The sequence below is a fragment of the Bombina bombina genome, chromosome 2, assembly GCF_027579735.1.
Source record: "Bombina bombina isolate aBomBom1 chromosome 2, aBomBom1.pri, whole genome shotgun sequence".
NCBI classification, from domain to species: Eukaryota; Metazoa; Chordata; class Amphibia; order Anura; family Bombinatoridae; genus Bombina; species Bombina bombina.
In genome coordinates this window covers 413,756,603-413,779,172 of record NC_069500.1, presented here as the reverse complement: position 1 = coordinate 413,779,172, position 22,570 = coordinate 413,756,603, and positions in this window count along the sequence as shown.

Here is a 22,570-nt window from a genome sequence, read left to right as displayed (position 1 = left end):
CCAAGTACTCCACAGCGTGGCTGGCAAGAAAGGGTATAAAAGAAGAAAATCTAATGACATGGCCTCCTTGTTCACCTGATCTGAACCCCATTGAGAACTTGTGGTCCATCATCAAATGTGAGATTTACAAGGAGGGAAAACGGTACACCTCTCTGAACAGTGTCTGGGAGGCTGTGGTTGCTGCTGCACGCAATGTTGATGGTGAACAGATCAAAACACTGACAGAATCCATGGATGGCCGGCTTTTGAGTGTCCTTGCAAAGAAAGGTGGCTATATTGGTCACTGATTTGTTTTTGTTTTGTTTTTGAATGTCAGAAATGTATATTTGTGAATGTTGAGATGTTATATTGGTTTCACTGGTAAAAATAAATAATTGAAATGGGTATATATTTGTTTTTTGTTAAGTTGCCTAATAATTATGCACAGTAATAGTCACCTGCACACACAGATATCCCCCTAAAATAGCTATAACTAAAAACAAACTAAAAACTACTTCCAAAACTATTCAGCTTTGATATTAATGAGTTTTTTGGGTTCATTGAGAACATGGTTGTTGTTCAATAATAAAATTAATCCTCAAAAATACAACTTGCCTAATAATTCTGCACTCCCTGTATATATATATACACATACATACACCTGGTAGCCTAGTACACTACTCTTTAAGCCTTCTTAAAAAAGTCTGCAAGTAGGTAAACAAAATACGTTGAAGCACTTAACACACACAGGCGATACGTCACGCATCAGAAGGCATCCACGTGACCGGATCGCATCAACACCATTGTGTACTTTAAGCGGAGGATTTGGGGACCGGTAAATAAAGTGCTTACCGATTCACAGTGGACAGCACTGATAACATACATATTGTATGTGAAAAGCATGATGACTGTGAGTGCAACATTTATCTTGTCTGAAGAGAAGCAATATTTGTTATCAATATTTTATATTTAATAAATATATAACGCACATTAATATAACTCATGCCAAGTTAGCTCACATATGTATATTTTACAGTATCTAATAATTATTAATAATTTCTTTCATATAGGTGGCAAGAGTCCATGAGCTAGTGACGTATGGGATATACATTCCTACCAGGAGGGGGGAAAGTTTCCCAAACCTCAAATGCCTATAAATACACCCCTCACCTCACTCATACCTCAGTTTTACAAACTGTGTCTCCTTAGGAGGTGGTGAAGCATCAGGTCTTCTGTGAAAGGCGCTTCTTAGCATATTAAAGCCCAGCTCCTGTCTAAGTGCAGTGTTTGCCTGAGGGATGTGAAGGGAGTATTGCCTAACGGATGTCATGTTTTCGCCTATGGGAAATCTATTCTAAGGCTCTCTGTAATCGGTCGCAGGGATTTATCTCTGCCTCCCTTTACAGATCGACATTATACTCCTCTACCATTACCTCTGCTGATATGTTTCAGTACTGGTTTGGCTGTCTGCTATATGTGGATGGGTATCTTATTATTATCAGGTATTTGTAGAGCGCTAACAGGTTCTGCAGCGCTATGAACATAGGTGGTATATAAAAACAATTACAGGGATCAAATGGGTAGAGGGTCCTGCCGAGAGCTGCACTGTTGTAGTTGGCTCTTATGAAGGTGGACTACAAACAGCTGGGCTCATAGGCTTACATGTTGTGGGGTTTAAGGGGATAGCAGTGGAGATAGGAAAGTAAGTGTAGGTTGTAAGCGTCCCTGAATAGTAGAGTCTTCAGGGAGCACTTGAAGCTTTTAAAACTAGGGGAGAGTCTTGTGGAGCAAGGCATAAGATGGGAGCCAGTCTGGAGAAATCTTGTAAACGGGAATGTGAGGAGGTAACAAGAGAGGAGTATAGTAGGAGATCATGAGTGGAGCGAAGGGATCGGGAGGGAGAGTATCTGGAGACAAGGTCTGAGATGTAGGGGGGAGCAATGCAATTGAGGGCTTTATAAGTCAGAGCAAGAGGAAGCCAGTGAAGGGATTGGCAGAGCGGTGCGGCAGATGAAGAGCGACGTGTAAGGGAGATGAGCCTGGCAGAGGCATTCATTATAGATTGTAAATAGGGTTGCACCGATACTAGTATCGGTATCGGTACCGATACCAAGTATTTGTATGAGTACTTGTACTCATGCAAATGCACCGATACTTAAACCGATACCTCCAATTCCTACCCATATGCCATCTTGTGGCGTTTTTCAAACTGCATGTTCCCATTTCATTTAAAGCTGGAGTGGAGACTTAACTAAAAATTGTTCACTTCTGTTCTGCTAATACAAATTGCTGTTATTTGTATTATTGTACGTCAGAGCAGTGCTCCAAAAGCTGCTACTTTACAGCTGGAAGTCTACCTGGGAGAGATCACTGTACCTCATTCAGACAAACCCCTGAAGTACTGGGCAGTTAATAAACTGAGATTTAATGGCCCAAAAATATATTTCTGACCCATGCAGTAGTGTGAAAAGTGAAAAACTGTTCAGCTTAGTGTCAAACGTCCTTACTGATAGCAGAAACAGACTCATAGCTGAACATGCAGAGATGCTTCTGTTCCTTAATAAGAACTTGCTTTTGAAAATTTACTCTAATTGCTAGATTGCCTGTTATACTGCTAGTTTTCATCTTTCACAAATATACTCAAAACATACTGTACTCTGAGGAACATCCTTAGCCAGGGCTGGACTGGGAATAAAAAGCAGCCCTGGAAAAATATGAAGACTAGCCCTATTTTCTGTTGAGTCAGAAGAATGCAAATGCCCCATTTTTCTCAAAGAGGATTGCTGGGATACTCCTTCCCCAATATTATTTTCAGAATTAAATTATATTACTTTGTATTAAATACAAATGTCAGATTGATGAGTTATATAAGCACCCTACAACCCAATTGCGTCCAGTAATCACCCCTTTAAATTGTAGCTTTCCAGCCCCAGCTGCTGCAGCTGTTATTTATTGTTGTTATTATTAAGATATGTTATTGTAATATTTTTATTTATAAACATGTTCTGTAAACTTTGTGACAACAAGCACAAAAAACTGTTTTATTATTTCAAAATGTCTTTTGAGATACAGTTCATAATTATAAAGAAGCAATCTTAAATCATTAGTCTGTATTGTGCTTGGTAAACTGTCATGACATAAAAAGAAGTATCGGTAATTGGTATCGGTGAGTATTTGAAAAAAGTATCGGTACTTGTACTCGGTCTTAAAAAAATGGTATCGGTGCAACCCTAATTGATTTGTAAAGAGCTAAGTGGCAGTTTTGAAAGAAAGAGTAGAGATAAGAGTGGAGAAGTAATGGTGCTTATACATATTAAGGGCAGAGTAGTAAGAGTTCAAGATGAATTTATAGTGAAGAAAGTCAGCAGAACTCTGAGATTTCCTCCCGTGTCGCTCAGAAGTACGGGAACATCTACGTAGGATGTCAGAGGAGTATGCCAGGGCTGAGGATGAGTGTATGTTTTCCGAGCTATGGTAGGTGGGGCCAGACTATCAAGGACCAATGTAAGGGTTGAGTATTAGTGGCAGATAGATTCATCAGGACAGGAATAAGAGGGGATGGAAAAGAGAAGAGGGTTAAGAGAGCTAGCGAGTTGTTGCTGATCTAGTGACTTGATACTTCTGTGAAGTTTAGTCTGAGGGGTAGAAGGAGGGAGAGTTGTAGGGGAGGTGATGTTACAAGTGAGGAGGTGGTGGTCAGAAAGAGGAAAAGGTGAGTTTGTGAAGTTTGAGATAGTGCATCGATAGCTGAAAATCAGATCAAGGGAGTGACCATCTTTGTGAGTGGGAGAGCCAGTCCATTGTGACAGGCCGAAAGAGGAAGTGAACTGCAGAAGTTGTTTTGCAGAGGAGGCAGTGGGATCATCAACAGGGAGGTTGAAGTCACTGAGAATGAGGGCAGGGGTATCCGAGGAAAGGAAGTAAGGTAGCCAGGCAGCAAAGTGATCTAGAAATAGAGTTGCGGAGCCAGGGGTGCGGTATATGACTGCAACGTGTAAAGAGAGGGGAGAGAATAAGCGAATCATGTGTGTTTCGAATGAAGAAAATGCGAGGGAAGAGAATACCAACACCACCTCCTTGTCTATTGTCAGACCTAGGAGTGTGGCTGAAGTGGAGACCCCCATGTGACAGTGCAGCAGAGGAAGCAGTGTCTGAAGGAGAGAGACAGGTTTCTGTGAGAGCCAGAAGATTGAGAGAGTGGGAGTAAAAGAGGATGTGGATAGAAGTGAGCTTGTTACAAACAGAGCGAGAGTTTCAAAGTGCGCAAGTGAAGGGGGTGGTGGCTTTAGATGCAAGAGGAATGAGATTAAGGTTATCAGAGTTTTGTTTTTGAAGTCTATTGAAGAGTACACATGGGTGTGCAGGGCAAGAAAGTTGTGGGGGACCAGGATTAGGGGAGATGTCGCCAGCGGCTAGTATGAGCAAGAGGGAGAGTGATATGAGATGAGATTCGGATTTGCAGTAGTGAGTAGTGTTTTTGTGATGAGTTGCAAGGGGGAGAAAGAGTCTTTAGGAATGTGTAAAGTTCATGAATGCAAAAGTAAGGTGAGGTTAAGAGAGATGGGCTAATGAGCAGTGCAGGTGGTGAGGGGTAAGGAGTAATTGAGTGAAGTAGTTTGTTAAACAGACAAAAGGTGGCAAAAAGGAATATGAAAATATTTAGCATTTTTACAAAATAGTCAGTGTATAAAACTCAGTATTAAAACAGAACTTGCCTTATCCCTTGTCCAATCCTTGTTCAAAAATTTAGTTTTTTTGCAATTATGTCTCAAACTGGACCTGCCTCTGATGTTACCATAGGATTTGAGCTGCCTAAACACGTATTTACCAAAGCTAAGTATGTTTGTTGTAATAAAGCTGATCTAAATTATTCAGCTCATTTATGTGGCTCTTTTTTTGAAAAATTGTTAAATATATCTATGAGTACAAATATACCTACTGTTATTCCATTTCAGTCTAATATACATATCATTACTGCATAAATGTAAGATTTTATTGCTGCAGCTATAGACAGGCAATGACTGCTATTTTGCCTTCAGATAAATGTAAAAAGGTTTTTGCTACATTCTCCTAAACTTAGTGAATTAAGTTCTGACCTTCAGCATACTGATGTATCCTCTACTGATGGTGTTTCTTCTGATTCAGAGGATGCCACTTCAGAGACTGATATAGACAAATCCTCTTTTTTATTTAAGTTAGAATATATTCATTCTCTCTTAAAGGAAGTTTTGTTTACTTTGGGTATTGAGGAGTCTAAATCTCCTGATGATAAAGCTAGTAATTGTCTAAATTCTGTATTTAAGACTACTGTTATTACTCCTGAAGTATTTCCTATTCCTGAGGCTATCTCTAATGTGATTGCTAAAGAATGGTCTAAGCCTGGTACCTCTCTTAACCCTTCTTCTAGGTTTAATAAATTGTATCCTTTGGGGCATATTTATCGAGCTCCGAATGGAGCTTGATGCCCCGTGTTTCTGGCGAGCCTGCAGGCTCGCCAGAAACAGCAGTTATGAAGCAGCGGTCACAAAGACCGCTGCTCCATAACCTGTCCGTCTGCTCTGAGCAGGCGGACAGACATCGCCGGAAATCAACCCGATCGAGTACGATCAGGTTGATTGACACCCCCTGCTGGCGGCCTATTGTCCGCGAGTCTGCACGGGGCAGCGTTGCACCAGCAGCTCTTGTGAGCTGCTGGTGCAATGCTGAATACGACGAGCGTATTGCTCGCCGTAATTCAGTGAGGTCTGTCGGACCTGATCCGCACTGTCGGATCAGGTCCAACAGACCATGATAACTAGAGGCCTTTATCTGTAGTCAAGGATCCTTTAGATAGGAAGCTTGAATCTTATCCAAAAAGGGCATGGCATGGTATCTCTCTTTTCAAGGTAAACATCTTTTTGGTTCACAATTGGATTCTATTTTCTCCACTGTTACTGGGGTGAGTTTTTCTGCCCCAAGACAAGAGATCTAAGGGTAAATTTAAAGCCCCCAATCATTTTTGTTCCTTTCGTCAGAATAGAAAACAGAAACCTACTCCTTCCCATAAGGCCTCTGGCTCTAATTGGATACCATCTCCGAATTGGAATAAATCCAAGCTTTACAAGAAAACAAATCCTGCATCTAAACCAACATGAAGGTGTGGCCCTCAAGTCAGTTCTTCTGGTGGGGGCCAGACTAAAGCTATTTCAAAGAGTTTGGACAGACTTTGTCCAAAATCAGTGGATTTAGAATATAATTTCTCAGGGGTGTCGAAAAGGATTTAAAATAAGACCTCCTTTGGGAAGAAAAAAAACAGTAAAAGCTCAAGTCTTTCTGAAATGTGTTTCAGATCTAGAACTTTCAGGGGTAATTATCCAGGTTCCACAGCAGAAACAAGGATTGTTTTTTTTTATTCAAATCTATTCTTTGTACTAAAGAAGGAGAATTCTTTCAGACCAATTTTGGATCTGAAAACTTTAAATCGTTTTTGTAAGAGTCCTAACTTTCAAGATGGTGACTATAAGGACTATTCTGACTTTTTTTCAGCAAGGTCACTTCATGTCCACAATAGACTTACAGGACACTTACCTTCACAATTCGATTCATCCAGATCACTATTGTTTTCTGAGACTCTCTTTTCTAAACAAGCATTACCAATTTGTCACTCTTCCGTTTGGCCTTGCAACAGCACCAAAAATATTCTTTTTTTTAACTTTTATTTATGACCAATATTGGGTACAATGATACAAAGGATGTCATTAGTCCACCTCGCAGGGTGCGTTACAAGATAGTAATTTCAGTACATTAGATTACATCAACCTTATGCATAACTTGGTATTTTCAATAGATCTACAAATGTTTTATTAGATATGTACCTGCACCACAACATTGGGGTTTTATTAATATTAACTCTAACTTAAAGTACAAACACACACACGCCAAACAAACAACCAAACCCAATCAAACTAGCAAAAGATAAGCATTCCCCTCTGCTGAGATGCTGCAAAACTCAGCATGAGTAAAAGACTGTACAGTGCTCAAATCTTTGATAATAACGTTATTTCTATAGGCATGGGATAGTACTAAGCAGAGTCCATATGCACCTGAGCTACTTACAATGTTGATGGGTTTTATATTGTCTCCAGTTTCTAAGACATATATAGTTGTGATGTTTAGTAGGGAGTATTGTCAGGCGTTGATAAACAAATAATAAGTTTATATATTTAAGAGATCAGCGTATGCAGCAGTCTTCGATATCCTAGTACATCCAAGTTAGTATGCAGATGAGTATGAAGCAGAATAAATGGCGTAAAAAATAAAAGAGAAAATAAAACTGCACAAAGAGCACATCCTCACTAATTGGGTGGTGGGGGAGAGAAAGTATAAATATAAACAAAAGAAAATTAGATAAACAACTTATCGTAACATTAACACATACACACACACACACACACAGCTTCACCAACTAAACACGCATACCAAGCAGGTAGGCACAGACTAACCAGTCTTATTAACAATAATATTGTGAGGTTTAGCATGAGTGGCTATCTGATCCAGCATTGCCCATATCTGTGTTCACAAAAGCTTTCCTAAGGATGAAGGCTAACAGGGTGGGGTGCTGGATAGCTTTCCTATGCAACTGAGCCACATAAGATAATGATGGGATCTATATTAGTATAATACTAGAGCTAATATGGAAGCATACAAAGTAACTAACATGTTCAAAATTAATATGTTTCTTGATCAGGATGGAAGAGACATTGGGACTTAAATTGATAGTCACTTTTCAGGAGCAGAGTTTTTGCAAATATATATCTGTATATAAGAAGCAGAGATATCCGAATTGTGGAAACATAAATACATGATACAAAGCCACAACACCCACAGGATTGTGGGAGAGATGTCAGAAAGTAAAGCCTGGTGTTAGTAATGAGAGGTAGCTCTAGTTCCAATGCGCAGACATATGCAGTGTTTTCTAAGAAGCATTCTCAGGCTTAGCTGAATAGATAGTGTGTTCATATTTTCAAAAAACAAGCTGCTTATGTGACAGGCTTTAACTCCTTAGGTTACCTAAAATATCACCTGGATAGATGCCAAGTATAAAATGTCAGGTTATAATCCTCTCACTACCGTACCTGCAGTATCCCCCAGAAGGGTAAAAGAACATTAACAATAAGGCTATTAAAATTAAATAGAACATTAACACACACACACTTAACATAGCCAGTCTGAAAGACAGGTCATAGGAGCTGTTGGTCAACAATTTAACATAGTTTGTGGAGTGGAGCGACTATGTGTAAGCATTGAAAATTGCTGAGTATATTACAATGATATAGAGGCTAGATAAAGCTTCTAAGGTTGTTTTGGCACACAGTCAGCTAGAACAGATAGCTGTAGGCAGAAGAGCAAATTACCCAACTCCAGCCCGAGCTGAAGCCTGACATCTCTGTCTCTGAGGGGAGCAGCTTTTTTGCGGAGGAAAGAGGGGCTGCTTCACATCGACAGTGGAGGCCAGCAGCTCATTTAAAAGGCAACTGCCCCATCTCGAGATCTTCCTTGAAGTGAGCAGGGAGGTAAAACTTTGCGGTGAGTCAAATGCAGATGCGGCTTGTCTGTGGTACTGTGCAGCCATGTTCCGGCTGTCGCCATCTTTTCCGTGTAAATATGATTGTTCGTCTTGAGTATAGGGAATCCCACAAGATGCAGTACCTGTTATTTCAGATGCAAACTGTAGCTGGGTTTGGTAGAATCTGATCTCTAACGGTTGGTAGGAAGAACAATTGCTGAAGTCGCACTGCAGCTCAGAATCAAACCATGCAGTGTACATCTCCCCCACCTCAAATACCGGGGGTTCCGCTTCCCTGTTAATCTTGAGTGAGTGAGGTACGCCTGTTGACAGTAGCGGTTGTTCCTTCAATCCCTCATTGTGTCTCAAATAAGCCTCAGAAGTGTTACAGGCATGATTACCAAAGGATTCCATGGGGAGGCGGCGCCATTTTGGACCCGCATGCAGGAGATCCATGACCCGAGTTTCTGTCAGTAAGATTTGCAGAGTAGTTTCCAGCTTATTGAATACAGGTAGAAGCAAGCCCTGTATGGCAGCTAAGATGTCTTTATTTTGAGAATCTGTTGCAGCAAAGTGGATTCCCATGCTTGTTCCTTTTCTTTCTGCTGTGTTATACACAATGCGTAGCACAGCTTTCCCCTCTTCAATGCTTTCCTGTCGTTCCGGGGGCCAAGAGTTGTAATGCTTGATCCTTATAGATGCCCGAACAGCTGAGACTGTTAAGGGCTAGCAGGATGGCAGAGATTTACTCCTAGAATAGGAAGAAATAACTTGGTCTCAAGCAGAGCAATTCCTACTTGCGACCATCTTGCTAAGCCTCCCACCGGAAGTCATCCACCAAAAATATTCTTAATAGTTTTAGGTGCCCTTCTATCTGTAATCAGAGAGCAGGGTATTGCGGTGTTTCCTTATTTGGACGATATATTGGTACTAACTCAATCTTTTTATTTAGAGAATCTCACACAAAACAATTTCTGTTGTTTCTTCAAAGACATGCTTGGAGGATCAATTTACCAAAGAGTTTCTTGATTTCTTAGATAAAGGTCACCTTTTTAGGTTTCCAGATAGATTCAGTGTCCATGACTATATTTCTTACAAAACAGACGTTTGAGATTGGTTTCAGCTTGTCTAAATCATCAGTCTCTTATCATTCCCTACAGTGGCTATGTTCATTGAAGTTTTAGGTTTCATGATTGCAGCATCGGACGTGATCCTTTTTGCTTGTTTTGATGAGACCTCTACAGCTTTGCATGTTGCACCAATGGTTCAGGGATTATTCTCAGATATCACAACTGATATACTTAAATCCCAACACTTAACTCTCACCTTTTTTTTTTCTCAAAGTTTTCTTTATTAGAAAAATAAAAATAAACAAACATTACAAGTTTCATTCTGCATAGTACATCATAAAACGGAAGAGCATACAATAACTATATCTGTACATAGAAAATATCTTTATGTTCATTACATACATAGGGGCCCATATGTCAAGCTCCGGATGGAGCTTGAAGGCCCGTATTTCTGGCGAGTTGCTGGTGCAATGCTGAATACGGAGAGCGTATTGCTCTCCGCATTCAGCGAGGTCTGTCGGACCAGGTCCGCCAGACATTTTTTAAATAGGCCCCATAGAGTAAGTAAAGAGTACAATATTTGACCTGATGTTTGCCATGTTGCATTGTGTTAGATGATATTTGCACCATGATCATGAATCATAATATGCATATCACAGTAAGGTGGGTATACTTCGTGTCCTCCGCTATTCCCCTGAGGTGTCCGGTCTACTGTGTTTTATAGAATTACAGTACTCATCCCAGATAAAATTTATAGCTAAGAAATCATCTAATCTCTTTATACTAGCATAGTGATGTTTCTCCATCAGTAATGTATGGCGAATAGAGATCTCCATTCTGAAACTGAAGGTGCCTCGACTGATTTCCATTTCCTGGGAATTAATCTCCTAGCACATTTAAGCAGAAGAATTATCAATCTGTGCCTCAATTTACATTTGATTTTAGATAGGTTATTTAGTAGAAATGTTGCGGGGTCCAGCTGTAATTTAATATGGGTAGCATGTTCAATTGCCAATTGTATTTCTCGCCAATATAGAGTAATAGAAGGGCAAGTCCACCATATATGCTGATAATCCCCAACACCCCCACAGGACCTCCAACATGTGTTGTCTCTGAGCCTAAAGATGGCAGCTAATCGAACAGGGGTATAATACCACCTGCACAATAGTTTTAGGTTAGATTCTAATTGTGCTATAGAGGAGGTGTGCCCATTCATATTATTAAAAATTCTTGACCAGTTCTCAGGAGATATGTGGTTTTGGATTTCAGCAGACCATTTGTTTGTGTAAGTTGGGAGGGTCCTGGAATGGTAGTCGATCAATAATTTGCATATCAGGGAGAGTGAGCCTTTTCAATACGTGGCAGAGTTACATATAGGCCTCTATTTATCAAGCTGTCAACTTACTTGCATTCAACGGCACCAATACGCTCGCCTAAGATCGCCTAACATCGCTGCCGCGGACCTGAATACGCTCTCCAAAGTTACCAAAATAGCTGTCAAAAAGCCGCGCACCAAGTACGGGGTGATGAGCAGCGGACTGTTGTTAACTAACAGTCATCGATCTCGCTGCTCTTCGGCTTTTTCCCAGCTTTATTGGTATACTGTCACTAAACACTGCCACTTTACTATACTGTTTTACCCCTAAACCGCTGCTCCTGGAGCCCACCACAACTCAAATAAAGTTATTAACCCCTAAACCGCCGCTCCCGGACCCCGCCGCAACATAATAAACTTATTAATCCCTAAACCGCCACTCCCGGAGCCCACCGCCGCCCCTACACCGCCGCCACCTACATTACATTTATTAACCCCTAATCTGCCGCCCCCAACGTCGCCGCCACTATTCTAAATGTATTAACCCCTAAACCTAAGTCTAACCCTAACCCTAACACCCCCTAACCTAAATATCATTTAACCCTTTGGCTGCTAAGCCATTTCCCACCTGGGTGCTAATATTTTTTTTATTATTATTATTTTTGCAATTTTTGAAAACCTTTTTTTTTAAACTTTTTTTTTTTTTTTTTTACAGACCCCCAAGACTTGCACTGTTGGAAAGGTTACCTTTCCAACAATGGGTCTTGGGGGTCTGTAGCTGCTTAGATGCCTGAGATACAGGCTTCTAAGCAGCATGCCCCCTCCTCTTATACTTAACATTGTTAAGTATAAATAAAGTTGCGCGGTGACGTAATCACGTAATTGCGCGTGACGTCACCACGCATCACGTCAAGCCCCGGCGATGCCTGTCACTCTACAGGCACGATCGCCGGGGTAGGAGCAGCAAGGAGCCCCCAGATCTCCCTCAAGGTGGGAGAGTGCTCATGACAGCTCTGAGCCGTCATTAGCACCAGAGTGAGAAACTCTGTGACGGCTCAGAGCCGTCATTAGCACTCAAAGGGTTAAATAAATCTAAATAAAAGCTACAATTAATAACTAAATAATTCCTATTTAAAACTAAATACTTACCTGTAAAATAAACCCTAAGCTAGCTACAATATAACTAATAGTTACATTGGGGCCTATCTATCAAGCTCCGAAAGGAGCTTGACGGCCCGTGTTTCTGGCGAGTCTTCAGACTCGCCAGAAACAGCAGTTATGAAGCAGCGGTCACAAAGACCGCTGCTCCATAACCCTGTCCGCCTGCTCTGAGCAGGTGGACAGGAATCGCAACAATTCAACCCGATCAAGTACGATCGGGTTGATTGACACCCCCCCTGCTGGCGGCCCATTGGTCGCGAGTCTGCAGGGGGCGGCATTGCACCGGCAGCTCTTGTGAGCTGCTGGTGCAATGTTAAATGCGGAGAGCGTATTGCTCTCCGCATTCAGCGATGTCTTGCGGACCTGATCCGCACTGTCGGATCAGATCCGCAAGACATTTCTTAAATAGGCCTCAGTGTATCTAGCTTAGGTTTTATTTTTATTTTACAGGCAAGTTTGTATTTATTTAAACTAGGTAGAATAGTTAGTAAATAGTTATTACCTATTTACTAGCTACCTAGCTAAAATAAATACAAAAGTACCTGTAAAATAAAATCTAACCTAAGTTACACTAACACCTAACCTTACAGTACAATTAAATAAATTAACTAAATTAACAACAATTAAATAAATTAAATAAAATTAGCTAAAGTACAAAAAAACAAACACTAAATTACAGAAAACAAAAACAAATTACAAGATATTTAAACTAATTACACCTAATCTAATAGCCCTATCAAAATAAAAAAAGAGTTTTAAGTTCATGAATAAATGATTTTAATCTTGCTCTTTTAAGAGTTCTGACTAGCATTTTCCCTGCTTTGTTGCTTTCATGATTGAACTTTTGTTTTAGTTTCAGAGATGTTTTCTGGTACTCCAAGGCAAGGTATGCTTCCAGTTGGTCTCTAATGTTACCCATCTCTTTCAGTATGACAGTATTTTTTGGGTCCCTCTTATGCAAGTAGTCAAGGTAAGCTAAGTCAGAGGTCAGTTTAGAGTAGTGTTGTCTAGAAGTTTTTTGGAGTTGGGCTTTATATTTAGTGAACTCACCTCTAAGGGTACATTTGTGTGCTTCCCAGACAACAAAAGAGTCATCTACGGAATCATTATTAATCTGGAAATATTCTTCAATTACTTTGGAGAGGTGTTCCACAAATGGTTGATGTGATAGCAATGATTCGTCAAGCTTCCATTGATAAGGGTTAGTGGGAGTATTGGGCCATGCAATTTGTACAGATACTGCCGAATGATCAGACCAGGATGTAGGTATGATAGAGGAGTTGGTGATTAGTGAGAGTCCTATTTGATTAGTCAAAATATAATGTATTCTGCTGTAAGATTGCGAGGGGTGTGAATAGAAAGTGTAGTCCTTAGTGGAAGGATGTGAAAATCGCCATATGTCATACATGTTATGATCCTTAAATGCTTTCCATAAATATGATGTTGTGCGTTTTGGAATTCTGGGTTGTGGGTTGGAAGTGTCTACCGAAGGTTGAAACAGGAAATTAAAGTCTCTTCCAAGAAAGATTGGACCTTTAGAGATATCCAGTAGTTTCCAGAACATTGGTTTGAAAAAGGGCATATGTTGAACATTGGGGGCGTAAATATTGATCAGCGTGATTGGTCTACTGTACATTAACCCCATAATTCCCAAGAATCTACCTTGATTGTCTTTCACTATCTGTGATACAGTGAATGGAACATGGTTGTGAAGCAGTATACTGACTCCGCAGCGTTTAACTGGTGCAGTATTGTGAAAATTTTGAGTATAATGTTTAGCAAACTATCTGGGGATTTGTGATTTCTTAAAGTGTGTTTCCTGCAGGAAGAGAATATCAGCTTTTTTTTTTATAAAGATCCAACAGTGCTTTGGATCTTTTACATGGTGAGAGAAAAACCCTTAACATTTTGAGTTAAAATAATGAGAGAACATTTTTTTTGTTTGGTGGCCATCAGGTTAGTGTAGAGTGTACAGCAATTATAAACATTGTCATCACATACCCTTTACGTATAGAACGTACGTATACGATGTTCTTCTCTGTAGTTTGGCTGGAGTCAAGGACCAGGTAGTACGAACTCACGGTTGGGCATTGCCAGGGGTTCCCGATGTAGGTGGTGTGGTTAGATCCGGTGGGTCCAAATTCAAAATGGTGCAGAATTTTGGGGCGTCTGATATGTTGTCACATATTACCATTCTATCTTCATGAATTACTAGTAGGTGAGTGGGGAAACCCCATCTATATGGGATACGTTTGTTGCGCAAGAGTTGTGTTAGAGGAGAAAACTCCTTGCGCTTTTGCAGAGTTCTTTGTGAAAGATCCGCATAAAATTGGATTACTGTACCCCTGAATCTGATCGGTTGATTTTTCTTTGAGAGAATAAGGAGTTCTTCTTTATCTCTATAATTCTTTAATTTAATAATAATATCCCTGGGAGGGGCAGAGTCAGGGGGTCTAGCACTCAGGGCTCTATGTGTCCTATCCCATGGAATCTCTTTCTTGGAAGTATTACCCCTGAGGTGGTTAAACAGGGCGGGTAGATAGGTAGGTAATTGTTTAGGCAAGACCGATTCAGGTGCCCCCCTGATCCTTAAGTTCTTCCTCCTGCTTCTGTTCTCTAGATCCTCAATTTTAGTATGTAGGGTCTCGAGTGTAAAGGTAAATGTGTCTACTCTGAACCCCAATGCATTATATCCTGTTTAAAAATCTACCAGTTCCTCACGGATGCAGGCACGCACAATGTCTGCGATATCCTGCTTGGACAGTAATGTAGATAGTAGTGCAGAAGATATTTGGACCATTTCTGGTGGTGGAGTGTCCATAGGGGCAGGGTGACCCTGTGGGGATTTTGTTGCTAGTAAGGGTGTCTGGGAAGCCGACATATTTGTGCCGTCTGATGGGTTGAAGTAAGAGGCAACTGAGGTATTTTTGTTTGGTGGAGGTTTAGACAATTTGTCTGCTTTGTTATTTCTCTTGGAGGCCATTTATTTGCGTAGGGCCTTCTGTGGTGCAGTGTTTGCCCTGTGATTCTCTTTTCACCGATAGGACCAGTGCCCTAAAAGGTACTGCTTATGTTTGAGGGCAATTATCTGTGACCGAATGGATCCTAGGCAGGAAGTAGTTATAAATAATTCATGAGAAAGTGATAAGGCGTTGTAAGTGAGCACCTATATAGAATGGGGCCTTAAGTTATAGGCAGTTGAAGCTGCGACACGTGGCGTATATTAATTTCAAACAGTAGTGCAAAGGCAGAGTCAGGGAGACCTGTAGCTGCTTATTGTGACTCAAGTGTACGTTTATTCCCTTACAAGACTCCCTATCTTTCCACAGGTTCTTTTTACTGTGCTCGAGTAAAACCTTTAAAGGCCCTTCGTTTCCCTGTTGCCTAAGTAGGGTTCCCATCCACTGTGATGAATTCTTGCCTTCTTTTCTAATATGCCCTTTAGTTTTGTACCCTTCGTGCGGTACCTGTTAGTTGAGTGTTGAGCTATCGCTCGTACCCCGTGTAATAAACCTTAGTCTTTGCTGGGGAAGGTGTCCATACCGCCCTGCGTGTGCCTTAAGATCTCCGCAGATGGGTCACAGCATCTCAGCGAAGTGTCTGCTGTGGGTATCATTCCCCTGTGTGGTGGTTTTACCTCTGGTACTGGATATTACACTGCTTATGCTGGGGATATTACCCATTCATAGTCAGCGCCATTCTCTACTCCACCATTATGGCTGTGCTCATCCGTTATTTGTCCGACTGCACCTGCTCCTAGACTCCTCGGGTACCACTTTTAGATAGTGACCTAGCTCTAAGCCGTCAGGACATGTTTTTTTAAAATTTTGTGAGGCCAGAGTTTATGGCATTAATGCCTCCATTTTATTTAGGCTTACTCGGAGCTCGGAGTTTATGCGGCCATCTTAACTGCTCCCGGCTCCGCTCCTGCCCCCTCCTAAACCATCACCTTATTGTTCAAGAGGCCTCCTTTGTTCGTCCTACCTGGACTGTGATCACAACAGATGCAAGTCTCACAGGTTGGGGAATTGTCTGGGGGTCTCTGACAGCACAAGGAGTTTGGAATCCTCAAAAGGCGAGGTTACCAATCAATATTAGAACTCTGTGCTATTTTCAGAGCTCTTCAGGCTTTGCCTCTATTTAAAGAGAGAACCGTATATTCGGTTTCAAACAGACAATGTCATAACAGTGGCATATGTCAGTCATCAAGGGGAGGACTCACAGTCCCCTAGCAATGAAAGAAGTGTCTCTAATACTTTCTTGGGCTGAATCCAACTCTTGTCTAATCACTGTGATTCATATACCAGGTGTAGACAATTTGGAAGCGGATTATCTCAGCCATCAGATTCTACATACGGGGAGTGGTTTCTCCATCCAGATGTGTTGTATCAGATTATGCAGATGCGGGGTCTATTAGACATAGATATGATGGCCTCTCGTCTAAACAAGAAACTTCTCAGATACCTCTCCAGGTCCAGGGATCCTCAGGCGGAATTGATGAATGCTCTAGCAGTTCCATGGTTTTACCAACCTGCTTACATTTTTTCACCTCTGGGAGTAATCTCGAAGATCATAATGGAACAATATTATGTGTTTCTGATAGCACCAGCATGGCCTCACAGGTTCTGGTATGTGGACCTTGTCCAAATGTCCAGTTGCCAACCTTGGCCACTTCCTCTAAGACCAGAACTTCTGTCTCAAGACCCGCTATTCCATCTGGCTCTCAAATCTCTGAATTTGAAGGCATGGAAATTGAAGGCTTAGTCTTTAGTCATAGAGATTTTTCCGAATCTGTGATTAACACTATTATACAGGCTCGTAAGCCTGTTTCAAGGAAAATATATCACAAGGTTTGGAAAACCTATATTTCATGGTGTTCCACTCATGATTATTCTTGGCATTCTTTTAGAATTCCTAGGATTCTACAGTTTCTTCAGGATGGTTTGGATAAAGGTTTGTCTGCCAATACTTTGAAAGGACAAATCTCTGCTCTTTCTGTTTTATTTCACAGAAAGATTGCTAATCTTCCTGATGTTTACTGTTTCATACAGGCTTTGACTCATATCAAACCTGTTATTAAATATATCTCTCCTCCTTGGAGTCTAAATTTGGTATTAAAGATTTTGCAGGCTCCTCCTTTTGAGCCTATGCATTCTCTGGACATTAAACTTTTTTCTTGGAAAGTGTTATTTCTCTTGGCTACCTCTTTTGCTAGAAGAGTTTCTGAATTGTTTGCTCTCTCTTGCGAGTCTCCTTATCTGATTTAACATCAAGATAAATCTGTTTTGCGGACTTTGTTTAAATTTTTTGCCTAAAGTTGTGAATTCTAACAACATCAATAGGGAAATTATTGTTCCTTCCTTGTATCCTAATTCTAAGAATACTCTTGAAAGATCTTTACATTCTTTGGATGAGGTAAGAGCTTTGAAATATTATGTTGAGGCTACTAAAGATTTAAGAAAGACTTCTAGTCTATTTGTTATTTTCTCTGGTTCCAGAAAAGGTCAGAAAGCCTCTGCCATTTCTTTGGCATTTTGATTGAAACTTCAAATTCACAAAGCTTATTTGGAGGCGGGGCAGTCTCCGCCTCAGAGAATTACAGCTCGTTCTACATGATCAGTTGCACACATTTTGGGCTTTCAAGAATGAAGCTTCAGTTGATCAAATTTGCAAAGCAGCCACTTGGTCTTCTTTGCATACATTTACTAAATGTTACCATTTTGATGTTTTTGCTTCTCCGGAAGCAGATTTTGGTAGAAAGGTTCTTCAGGCAGCTCTCTCGGTTTGATTCTAGTGCCTATGATTTAAGTTTTTTGAATTTTTAAGAAAACAATTATTTTTTTGGATTTAATTTCTCAGCGGAAATAGCTGTTTTGATTTTATCCCTCCCTCTCTAGTGACTCGTGGACTTGCACATCTTGGGTATTATATCCTATACGTCAATAGCTCATGGACTCTTGCCACCTATATAAAAGAAAACATAATTTATGTAAGAACTTACCTGATAAATTAATTTCTTTCATTATTATGTTATTTTACATTATCTATAATAATTATTCATCATTATTATTAATTGTATTTCCAATATTTTAAATTTAATTTTTACATAACGTGCCTTTAAATAATGAATTCTTCATGTTAAATTTCATCAGTGTAAAACTGATAAAAGAGTACATATAGGTAGCCTCACAGTCCTTAACAACTTAAATATCTAGAGCAAGGAGATGTGGTAGCAGAGCAAAAAGTGAAAAAATACAATTTAACCTTTATTAGGGTGCTTAAAATCAAACATACACAAACACTTAAAAACACAAATGATCTTAGTCTGAAAACAAATATATGTTGTTAAGTGACACAAATATAAGTCAGGGAAAGTGCTTCAATATATAAGGGATTTTGACGTAGGATGTAGATGTTAATCCATAGTCTATCTCTCTATATGTACAAATACTGATCTAGAGTCGTTACCTATACAGAGGCAAAATGCTATAAATACTATTGTGCTTTAAAGATGTAAGTCAAAATAGATACTACTTGATGGGCTTAGTATTTGAATTTATAAAACAGCATTCTCCTAATATTGTATGTCCTTATTTTATAAATTCCTATAATCCATGCATAACTTCAATATATACATGAAGCAAAATTCTTCCCCTTCGGTTTCAGATTAACAACAGAGTTTATAGATAGAAAAGAAACTTGAATAAGAACCAACCCACTAGAAACCAGCAAAAGGTCACTATTATTCAGAGTGAATCAGAAACCGAAGGGGAAGAATCAGATACTACCAATGAGACCCCTTCAGTCCCAATGCAGCCAACTCTACAGATCGAGATAGCTGAAAAAATTGTTTTTTTTAAGAGGAAGATAAGAGTTCAAGTTCAGACACACCAGAAGAGGTATGGGGCGACAAAAAACTCCTAAAACTCGAAGTATGAGAGACAAAAGACTAGGAAACAAACCTTACATGAGGAGCCCAAGCCCCTTCTCCAAAATAAAAAATGATACAATGAAAGTAATTAACCTATGTAAGAAAATGTTGTCTGAAGAACATATTAGTATATTATCAAAATTAAATAGGAGAAAACAAGAGGTGCGCCTGTGTGTACCAGTAATAGAGCCAGATAATCACAAACAATGAACCCTTATCAGGGTACTCACATTTGTGAAGAGCACTCAGACAGTGCTATTAGGCACAGGCTGGATATTTGGCAGCAGCCCAGCTCACTGATCAGCCTGAAGACAGGAACAAGGTGACGTCAAATCTGGAGAAGAAAAGACAAACAGGGTGCCTGTGTGTACCAGTAATATAACCGGGTGGTATCAGTATAAGAAACCCTCATCAGGGTACTCACATTTGTGAAGAGCACTCAGACAGTGCTATCAGGCGCAGGCTGGATATTTGACAGCAACCCAGCTCACTGGACAGACCGATGGCAGGAACACTGGAACACAAGAACCCCGGAACTCTAGGGTCCCAGTAATATGGAGATGCAAAAAAGTGGAAGTACAAAAAAGTATACTGTAGTATTGCTGCAATGAATGCAGGCAAACGCTCCCTGTGGGAGTGTTAGGTAGTTGGTAGGCTAATAAGGCACGATTCCAAAAATAAAATTGTAAAAAATCATTTATAAAAATCAAAGTTAAAATAAAACAATGGAACCATAAGGTAGGGAATGCTAACAGCCCTCCTTACAAATTGCAACGTGTTTCACAGTGCTTCAAAACACTGTTTCATCAGGCACCTATTCTTGTCCTTGCCTTTGTGACCACTGAACAACAGCTTCATCCACTGACCCCCAGTTGGACCACCAATTCCAAATGGACATTTATGCATAGAGACCTATGTTTATCAATATTTTGGTATTAGTATCTTTTATATCTTATTTTATTATGGTGTATATCTTATATTGACATATATATATATATATATATATATATATATATATATATATATATATATATATATATATTTGTGTGTGTGTATATATATATATATATATATATATATATACAGGGAGTGCAGAATTATTGGGCAAGTTGTATTTTTGAGGATTAATTTTATTATTGAACAACAACCATGTTCTCAATGAACCCAAAAAACTCATTAATATCAAAGCTGAATAGTTTTGGAAGTAGTTTTTAGTTTATTTTTAGTTATAGCTATTTTAGGGGGATAACTGTGTGTGCAGGTGACTATTACTGTGCATAATTATTAGGCAACTTAAAAAAAACAAATATATACCCATTTCAATTATTTATTTTTACCAGTGAAACCAATATAACATCTCAACATTCACAAATATACATTTCTGACATTCAAAAACAAAACAAAAACAAATCAGTGACCAATATAGCCACCTTTCTTTGCAAGGACACTCAAAAGCCTGCCATCCATGGAATCTGTCAGTGTTTTGATCTGTTCACCATCAACATTGCGTGCAGCAGCAACCACAGCCTCCCAGACACTGTTCAGAGAGGTGTACCGTTTTCCCTCCTTGTAAATCTCACATTTGATGATGGACCACAGGTTCTCAATGGGGTTCAGATCAGGTGAACAAGGAGGCAATGTCATTAGATTTTCTTCTTTTATATCCTTTCTTGCCAGCCACGCTGTGGAGTACTTGGACGCGTGTGATGGAGCATTGTCCTGCATGAAAATCATGTTTTTCTTGAAGGATGCAGACTTCTTCCTGTACCACTGCTTGAAGAAGGTGTCTTCCAGAAACTGGCAGTAGGACTGGGAGTTGAGCTTGACTCCATCCTCAACCCGAAAAGGCCCCACAAGCTCATCTTTGATGATACCAGCCCAAACCAGTACTCCACCTCCACCTTGCTGGCGTCTGAGTCGGACTGGAGCTCTCTGCCCTTTACCAATCCAGCCACGGGCCCATCCATCTGGCCCATCAAGACTCACTCTCATTTCATCAGTCCATAAAACCTTAGAAAAATCAGTCTTGAGATATTTCTTGGCCCAGTCTTGACGTTTCAGCTTGTGTGTCTTGTTCAGTGGTGGTCGTCTTTCAGCCTTTCTTACCTTGGCCATGTCTCTGAGTATTGCACACCTTGTGCTTTTGGGCACTCCAGTGATGTTGCAGCTCTGAAATATGGCCAAACTGGTGGCAAGTGGCATCTTGGCAGCTGCGTGCTTGACTTTTCTCAGTTCATGGGCAGTTATTTTGCGCCTTGGTTTTTCCACACGCTTCTTGCGACCCTGTTGACTATTTTGAATGAAACGCTTGATTGTTCGATGATCACGCTTCAGAAGCTTTGCAATTTTAAGAGTGCTGCATCCCTCTGCAAGATATCTCACTATTTTTGACTTTTCTGAGCCTGTCAAGTCCTTCTTTTGACCCATTTTGCCAAAGGAAAGGAAGTTGCCTAATAATTATGCACACCTGATATAGGGTGTTGATGTCATTAGACCACACCCCTTCTCATTACAGAGATGCACATCACCTAATATGCTTAATTGGTAGTAGGCTTTCGAGCCTATACAGCTTGGAGTAAGACAACATGCATAAAGAGGATGATGTGGTCAAAATACTCATTTGCCTAATAATTCTGCACTCCCTGTATGTATGTATTTATATATATATATATATATATATATATATATATGTCAATATCTTATTGTTATAGTTCTATATATACCAACTCTTGTTGAGCTTTGTTTATGACTCTTTAGCGCCCCCTAGCAAGAGGTAGTCAGTATTGACTTCTCTAATACTTAGTATTATCAAAAGGACTCTCTTTTTGCCCAAGCACCTCACTTGACAAATTTGAGAATATTAAAGATATTCAACTAATCTGAGTTACTCTTAAAAAAAACAATATAAAAATATGCATGATAATAGGGAATCTTAGTTAGATGCCACCTGGACTCCAGAAGAGTTACAAACGCTCAAAGATATGGAAGAATTATTAAATGAAAATGAAACTGACAAAATTAATAATTAGCGTCAAAAACTTATGATCAAATCTAAATACGTACCTAAATCCTCCAATACTCCCAGTATACAAGTCTTTAATGATATAGTATGCAATGAAATCTCTAATCTGCAGATTAAATCACCACCAAAAAACGTAAGCAAGGGGGAAACTAAAGCCAAATCTGAGATTAAAAAATGGGAAGATGTAAAAAAATAAAAAAAATAAAAAAAAATGGGAAGATGTAATTGTTCGGAGAGCCGACAAGGGTGGGAACATAGTCTTATGGCCCACTGAAATGTATCTAAAAGATATTGATAAACAATTGAAAAATAAAACTTGCTATAAAAAGCTTTGGAGTAACCCAGTACAACAATTCCACTCAGAATATAAAGATCTACTGTCATTAGCTAAGATGACAGTAATAGATAGAATGTAAACACCCACCAGGACGTCGTCTCAGGGAATTACAAACTGACTGAAAAAGTGAGCTAATATGTTGATATCAGATTAAGGGAATTCTTAACTCAAATGCCATCTTACATCAAAGATACCATGGAGACTTTACAA